The following is a 9,180-nucleotide window of genomic DNA, read 5'->3' on the forward strand; positions in this document are numbered from 1 at the left end:
TGGTGAATTTTTGAAAAAAATATGTGTTTACGTAAGCGCGTTACGAATTCATGCATTATTTTGTGATAATATTTTCTCTGTGTTGCTTTTATCGTTTTACAATGTGTTTATATCAAAATGATCGCAATTTAGTGCACATTACAACGAAAAAAAAAGTAACTTGTTACTTCAACCGTTTTGCGCACAGCGCGATTTGAATACAATATATATGAAATTTCCGTTTTTGCGCTATCATATATCGCATTATTTATATATGATAATGATAACTTTTTTCATTTCTGATGGTTGCATACTAAACTTCAAGCAATGACAAAAAGGAGCCAAAAATGAACTCTTAATCTTGAAAACTAAGCGGCGCTGTGATTTTTTGAAAAAAATATTTTTTCCGCTTACGCGCTCACTTCCAAACCCCCTCCGGCATACGGGAGTCATTTTTTTATATTTACTGCTCCGGCGTTTAAGGGTTAAGGCGAATAGGACTCATATACTCTCCAATCATCATCCGGTCATCTCTCACATTCATTGCACCCGATTATTCACCAAAACCAAATTAATTTGCCCCCTACAACTCATACAATACTCGTGTGGGGGTCTACCGATGCTTTCGGTAGCCTCACTTACAATCAGTCCTCACACACAACTCTGAAACTCACAGCACTTGATCCAGACATCACGTTTACAGAAAGCCAATCCAAAGTCAAAAAACGGTCCACTATCGCGCATGCCAATCCAATTCAATACCAAAAAACCAATCAGATACTTAAAAGCGAGTCAAATCCAAAAAATCCTGAGCGGAGGTCTGTAAACAGTTGTTTACCGACCGGCGACAGAAAAAAATATGAATAGAAAATGGGAATGGTCCTGATATCCAGCCTCCCAGCGGCGGGAATGGGTACTACACCTGGCCGCCCACTGCGTGTGCCGCGAGTTTTGAAATTCTGTCGGACTTCAGAAAATACAGCTATATATATATCTGTCAGGTAAGTGGCATGAACAAATTATTTTTTTTTCCGCTTCCCGCGCTCACTCCAACCCGCCTCGGCATATGGGAGACGTTTTGGTTTTTAGGGCTTAGGCGTAGAGGGTTAATAAACAGCAATTTCACTTATAGCCATCACTTTCACCCAGACTACTAAAATTATTTTTCTGCTTCAGCATGCTGATCCTTTCCTGATTCAATGAAATGGGCTCAATTGATGCGCATTTTTATAGAACATTGTTATAATTGCAATTCCATTATTCCATATATATATAATATATATATATAGATATATATATATATATTATATATATAATATAATAGACTATATATATATAGTATATATAATATATACATACTCTATATATATATATAGTATACATACATAACATATTCAGAGAGAATATTTATAGATATATATATTATTTAAAATATATTATAATATATATATATATACATATATAAGTCATATATATATTATATATAGATATTAGTATATGTAGAGATAATATATTATATATATAAACTATATATATATAGATATAATATATATATATTATATGATATATAGTATATATGTTGACAGCTTAGTGGGTTTTTCTAAACCTCAAAGCATTTGTGTTGCTCTGCTGCCAGTGTGGTGGTATTATGTAACTACAGCATCATATTTTGGAGGAAGTCTCACATATGCAGATTTTCAAAGATGGTTACATAATACTATGAAAGTTTTGCAAAAACTTTCATATTGGTACATTTTACAATTGTGAGCCTACCTCACATACTAAGAATTTTGCATTTTAGAAATTTGCATATTAAGAAAACCATCTGTACACAAGCGCACACATATAAATACATGTAATCCGAGTTTGTTAAAAGAAACTAGTTTTGTGTTATAAAACCTCAGTATCAACTAATATAATTAACTTAAAAACTTACCAAGTTCTTTAAGTACTCGATCGACATTGACAAGTGTTCCCTGATTTTGGAATGACTCAACAATGCAAACAGCAGTTAAATCTTCTAGTGCCTGTTCTAAATCTTTCAACACTTCACATGCTTTTGCTCTTCGTTGCAATGCCTTAACATACTTTCCGTTAAGTTCTAAAGCTGCAGTACAATCACGAAGAACACACTCCCAGTTTTTCTGTAAACCAGAATAGATTAGCAAAGGTTACATAAAAATAGCACAACTAACATCTCTCTACAAAAGTGTATAAAAGTGATTTAGCACCCCATTTATTTTGTATATACAAGTGATTTAGCGCCTCATTTATTTTGTCTAAAGTTAAAAATAACTGATCTCTTGTTTGAATATGGCTTAGCAAATATTACTTATAAAGGTGAATAGTTGAGTGGAAAAGAGCTCTGTCTAGTTTGTACAATTAATGACATGGTTTTTGCAGAATAGTTTTAATTCTCTGAATTTAAAAAAAGACTAAACATCATTAACAATTTATTCAGTCTTAATTTGGAGCAACTAGTAAAAATATTTATGTACCTACAAGAACACACAAAACTTAAATGGCCCATTACAAATTCAACTAACCTGCTGTTCGTATGCTGCAGCTCTGTTTTGGTAGAATGTTGACAAGTCTACTGTATTTTCTGGAGGACAAGTTTCTATTGCCTCATCATAGCACTTTATAGCCTCTGCAAACTTGCCTCCCTTGAAGTATTTATTACCTTTATTCTTACAAGCTTGTGCTTTTTCTAGTGGTGTCTGAAAGATAGGAAGTTTAATTCAAACAGGTGAAGTATAGCACTGAAAGAGAATGGGGTCATTACACTTCTTAAAAGTCAGTCCTTTAAAATGGCCTATCTTTCCCTTGATGTTCTATCACAAGTTCTAAATTCTAATTACGTACTGTATTGCAAGTACCTCAACGAAGCAAAATTATATATGAAAATCTGGATCTCACACACACACAAAAAATAAAAATGATCTACATGTGCTGCTGTGCACATCAAAAGAAATTAAACTGGCTCCATACAGACCTTCGTGGTTTTCATTAAGTTGCTCGGGTATGAGTAACATGAATTTACCAGACAGCTAATTACTAACCAATGGAATCAAAGATGGGGAAAGACTAAACATACATGTATAGCACTTCATAACTTCACGATTCTACTAGTCTTTTGTCAGTACACTTTCATAACTACACATACCCTATACATAAAATCCACATGATATAAATATAAAATTGGGAGAAAACAACAAATGTGTATATATACAAAATTTACACAAATACTTAATTCTAAAAATACACTACAAAAAATATCTTCTCAAACAAATGTGCGTTAACAAATATGACAAAGGTTAATGAACTGCTTTAACTCCATAATTGAAGTGGAAACATTGTACATTTTAAAACCAGCAAAAGTTTAGGGATCCCTGTGCAACTCTCTTGGCCACAACTGGTCATTCTCTGCATAGTCTAAGCCAGTAATGGCCTTTGCATGCAAATATTTACAACATCCAAGTATCATGTTGTGATCTTTGTACATATTTTGCGTTCATAGTGACGAATGGAGGGAGGTGACAGACAATTTGCTTCTTACTGACAGGCAGTCACTTCACTTCATCTTCCAAACATGGACATGGCAGCACTGCCTTAAAAAAAAAAATCAACCAGATTTATTACCATGACAACTCATCTAAAATTGGCACAACAGTCAAGATGTCATGATATCATAGTACAGGACTGAAATAAAGGTCCTAATTCCAAAATTATTCCTTAAAACACCATTATATTATACAAAACTTATATTATGTATGTAATATACATTACACTGTATGTAATATATATTATACTGTATGAAATATACCTATATTAATAAAAAGAAATAGGAAAACACAAACAATACATTGTAGCTAATCTGGATATAGGGCTGATTAACAACATGAGTAATTTTGCTGGTGACCCAAAAATGGGTATTAGTCCAGAAAATGATTCAACAGTATAACAGCTACAAAAAGGCAGGAGATGTTAGGGGAATGGTCAGTATGTAAATGGAAAATAGCAGGTTTTGTTTATTTTCTTCTCTCACACTTTTAGCTGTCAGTTTACAAATACGGTTACAGTGTATGATAACTTTTATTGCATTGGATGGATTTTTGTTGTCTGTTCATTTCTAATTGAACAACACAACTCCCACCCCCCTATCTAATGATAATGGGGCTTGGAACCCAAGTGGGAAACATTTTTTTTCCTAAGGGAAAGGAATAAAAGAGTATAAAATTAGGATGTAGAGTAACCTAACCTATAGTCTGGCTACAAAAGGTTGAGACTCAGAGGTGATTAGCACTGCTGCCATATAGTATTCTTAATGCCACTAAAACTTTTCAGGAAATAGGGTAGTACTCAACTTTCTTTCAGAAAATGGTGACTTAAATATGTACACAATACAAATCTGAGAAGTTTACCAGTTATTCCAGCAGATTGTTATCAGCTATTCATGTAATTATTATAATCCTAATTTCTCACATAATACCTTTATTATTTACATTTTGGATACGTGAAGATGCTTGACTGCTGGATTACCGCCATAGCGTGAGGCAATTGAGGCGCCTCCGCACCCTGGGCCACTTGTCTATTTTTGCATCATAAGAAATTAATGGGGCCGAATTTGCAACAGCCAGAAAATTGTTAAATGAGGAAAGTTACTATTTAGACCACTGAGAAAAATACAAATTTATACAATAGCTAGTATGTAAAAAAATACTTGTTATAAAAAACTTGCATGACAACTAAGCAGCATACATACTGTATTTTTATTATATTTATTTTTCATAATCAAATTATACAGGTCTATATGATAACTTCCCTATATTGACATTTCATGGGCAATTCACATCCGGGCCTTTGTATTTCTTGTGGAGCAAAAACAGACAAGTGACCCAGCACGTGACCCTTGATGTCACGGACACGGCACTCTATGTGGCCACTTCAGCCAAAATGTATTTTGAGATATTTTTGCTTGTATGTCCAATAATAAATGAGATAAGAATAGGAAAAAGTCTCTTATCGAAATAATAAAATTTTCAGAAAAAAATTATATTGAGCTTATTGATAATATTAAGGGATTCGGTATTTCCTGGTGGAACAGGCAACTGCTGTCCTGTCCATATATATACATATATATATACATATATATATATATATATATATATATATATCTATATATATATATATATATATATATATACACACACACATATATATATATATATATATACAGTGGACCCCCCGTATTCGCGTTCTCCAGATTCGCGGACTCACTGATTCGCGGATTTTTCTTTGGAACCTATCTAGAAATTATTCGCGGAAGGACTCGCCCATTCGCGGGTTTCTCTGTGGAACATATTCATAATTATTCGCGGTCATCCCCGGCTATTCGCGGATGCGAATTTTTATGTGTTTACTATTCGTACAAGGACATTTCATAATGATATGGTTATTCTGTTTATTAGACATTCCTTATAAATCTTAATGTAATGAATTGAATAAAAATATCGTAGGTATAAATTGTGAGCATGATAATATGAAATAAAGCATAACAGAGTGAGTTTGGCAACTGAGAAAATAAACAATCGTATACGTACAGCCATCTCTCTCTCTCTCTCTCTCTCTCTCACACAAAATGATAGATAGGAAACAATAACAGAATATGTATTGCTTGAATACGATATGGCAACAAAGTTTTGGTCTGACTGAAGTGTAGAGTTACTTTGACACTGACTTACATGTCATTCCTGGTCATCTCACAGCCACGGATAGACATCAACTTCACAGCCGAGAAAGGCAATTGTATACAAAATAAATATTTTCCAGATGAAAAAGCAATTGGAGGGCCTATGTTATCCCATAAAAAAAAACTCTCCCTTGGATAACTGTAAGATGTAGAAAAGAGAGAGAGATCAAGGGCAGGGCGGATGTAGGAAGGAGATTTAAGCAGTACCTGGAAATGAAAAACAACCCCTATACTAATCTTATAATTATAGCCTTAGGGTTTGTCTCAAAGACATTCAAAGGTGTGTCACACACGTGACAGTTGTTGTTTTTGTAAAATTGGCGTCAGGGCAGATTTTCAAGCACCACTGTGTTAATATATTATTAATAATTTGTTCATTACCTTCGATAATTTCCTGTCTGCGGCACGCAGTACGTACATGTATGTGTATTTTTCATACGTACATAATGAGTATATTTTTGTGACAAAATAAATTTTTATGATGAAAAAAAGCTTTATTAATTTTCAAATATTACAGTTCTGTAATACTTTCATGTAAACACAGCAAAATGTCGGTAACAAAGTCGGGTTTTCTTAAAAGATGCTCTACCCAAGCCAACTTTCCGCAGATAAACAAATCTTATGATGCTGTGACGCCTCCTTAGAGCAGTACCCAAACGAAATGATATTTAAAACGCTATTGGCTGTTGTCTGCACAGCAGCCAATCCAGGAGCAGCATTCATTTTCCTTGTCGCTCATTGGTTGTACACTTGGTGTTGATTGGTTGAACCCTGGCCCCATTTCGTGGAGATGGAATTGTGGGTATCGCGCATCTAGTACCCAGCAGCCTCACTGCGCAGAAACTTACGGGTATACGCGAACGGTAACGCTAAGCTCTTGTGCATATCAGCAAATATCTGTGTGCATCGTACCGAAAATGGCCCCTAAAAAGCGCCCTGCTCCTTCTAAGGCTTCTGGCCAAGAAGCTAAAAGAAAGAAGACCGTAATGAAGCTTGACGAGAAGGTGAAACTTCTCGATATGTTGAAGGAGGGAAAAAGTTACGCTGCAGTCGGCCGCCATTTCAAAGTGAATGAGAGCACAGTTAGATATATAAAGAAAAAAGAAAATGAAATAAGAAAAAGTGTTAGTATGACATTCTATGGCACCGCAGTGAGAGACAAAACCATTGTGAAAATGGAATCTGCACTCGCGTTCTGGATAAAGGACTGCAGGAAGAAGAACGTGCCCCTTGACTCCAACATCATACGCCAAAAGGCACGACATCTACCAGCAGCTATCAACTCCTACTGCTTCACAAGGTGGTGAGGAAGAGGAAGCCGAAGATGTGGAGGCACTGGAAGGCGATGAAGAAGGGACATTGGAATTCTTAGGCTTTGGAGAACCAGCTCCTGAAGAGGAAGACGAAGAAGAAGAACCACAACCAGGACCATCCTCAGCTCCCCAAGGATTTCAGGCTAGCAAAGGATGGTTCCACCGGTTCCAGAAAAGGTTCCATCTAAAGTCTGTTTCCCTACATGGGGAAGCTGCATCTGCAGACAAAGAGGCAGCCGCAAAATATCCGCAGGCCTTCATGAAAATAATCCAGGAGAAAGGATATCGCCCAGAACAGGTGTTCAATATGGACGAAACTGGCCTGTTCTGGAAGAAAATGCCGTCCCGGACGTACCTCATGAAGGATGAAGCTAAAGCCTCCGGATTCAAGGCACAAAAGGACAGGGTGACCCTCCTGATGTGCGGGAATGAGGCTGGTTTCATGCTGAAACCAGGCCTCATTTACAAGGCTGCAAATCCCAGGGCACTCAAGAACAAGAACAAGGCGTTACTGCCCGTCTTCTAGATGCATAATCCCAAGGCCTGGATCACCAAAGTCCTGACGGAGTACTGGTTTCACCAGAGTTTCATTCCTCAAGTTAGGCAATACCTGGCCGATTTGGACATCAACTTCAAGGTCTTGCTGATAATGGACAATGCTGGTGGCCACCCTCTCGATCTTTATTCCAAAGGAATCCAGCTTGAGTTCCTTCCTCCCAACACCACCTCTCTCCTCCAGCCTATGGATCAGGGCGTCACGTGCCTTCAAGGCACTCTTCACCAGGAACTCCCTCCAGCACCTTGTTGATGCAATGGACCGTGACAGTGAATTTACACTGAAAGATTATTGGCGTAAATTCATGATTGCCACGTGTCTGTCTGTCATTGACCGGTCGTTGAAGGACATGAAGAAGGAGACACTGAACGCCTGCTGGAGTAAGTTGTGGCCAGACTGTGTCCATAATTATACAGGCTTTTCTCCCCAGGAAATCCAGCATTCAGCCATTAATAAGGCAGTCCAGTTGGCAAAAATTCTTGGTGGTGAGGGTTTTGACGATATCACCGAGGAAGAAGTCGGCACCCTCATTGATGCCCACTCTGACCCCCTTACCGACTAGGACTTGGAAGAGCTGACGAAGTCCGCCAGCGAGGAAGAAGACACTCCAGGTTCAGGAGAGGATCAGGAGGAGGAGGAGGAGGGCCTGACTTTGGAAAGCCTGTCCCAAGTTAAAAAAATGGTAAACGACTCCAGGAGTCTGTCGCAACATGGGATCCTTACATAGAGCGCTCCTGAAGTTTTCTAATATGCTAGACACAGCATTGGAGCCCTATAATCAAGCTCTCACCACCATGAAGAAGCAACGGCAGCAGTTGCCAATCACAATGTTCATCACACGAACGAAGAAAGACCCTTCCAAAGCCCTCCCAAATCGCGAAGTAGTTGCCAATCACAATGTTCATCACACGACGAAGAAAGACCCTCCAAAGCCTCCCAAATCGCCTGAAGTAGTGCCTCCAAATCACCTGAAGAAGTGCCTCCCAAATCGCCAGAGTCACTGCCTCCCGAAGCGCCTCCTGAAGATGAAAAGGCGCCCTCAGAGGATACGTAACTCCTCTGCTTAGCTGTGCAGTCATATCTTCATCGTCATTCATCGGACTCTGCACGGCTAATTCTATCATCATCTTTAATCAACATTCATCACTGGTGAGTACCTGGTTTACATATGTTATACTAGCGTAAAACAATTGTTTAATGTTCATACAAATTTTGTTCTTTCTCTCTATCGCTTGTGATTTCACAAATAAACAACATTTCCCTTGTAAAATGAAAATGGATGTCTCAATAGTAACAGTATGAAAGAAAACGTGCATGACTGAATACTTATGGGGGGGACTGAATTATTTTCACATACGTAAACTAAGTCAATGCAGTACGTACATAATACGTATGTACGTATTTATGTATAACCATAAAATGTAAGATTTACTTTTAAAACAGTAGTAATTAAAATATTTCAAAGATTAATATGAACCATAATAGGATGTTTTAGGTATATTTGATGAATGATGGTCTTTTTAGCTACTTTGGTGTTGCATGTTAAGGATAGCTAAGTTTTATGAAATATTTTTTTTGGA

The 9,180-nt window shown here is 37.2% G+C and overlaps 1 protein-coding gene across 1 annotated transcript in view; it reads right to left on the reverse strand.

Moving 5' to 3' along the window:
* The window catches only part of LOC135196296 (mitochondrial import receptor subunit TOM70-like), a 74,992-nt gene extending 72,941 nt beyond the window's left edge, over positions 1–2,051 (reverse strand). The window contains exon 1 of the mRNA XM_064223003.1: positions 1,916–2,051. The gene's annotated coding sequence lies outside the window, so the exon portion shown is untranslated. The remainder of the gene's footprint in view (positions 1–1,915) is intronic.
* Between the last annotated feature and the right edge of the window lie 7,129 nt (positions 2,052–9,180).

The sequence above is a fragment of the Macrobrachium nipponense genome, chromosome 17 (genome assembly GCF_015104395.2).
Source record: "Macrobrachium nipponense isolate FS-2020 chromosome 17, ASM1510439v2, whole genome shotgun sequence".
NCBI classification, from domain to species: Eukaryota; Metazoa; Arthropoda; class Malacostraca; order Decapoda; family Palaemonidae; genus Macrobrachium; species Macrobrachium nipponense.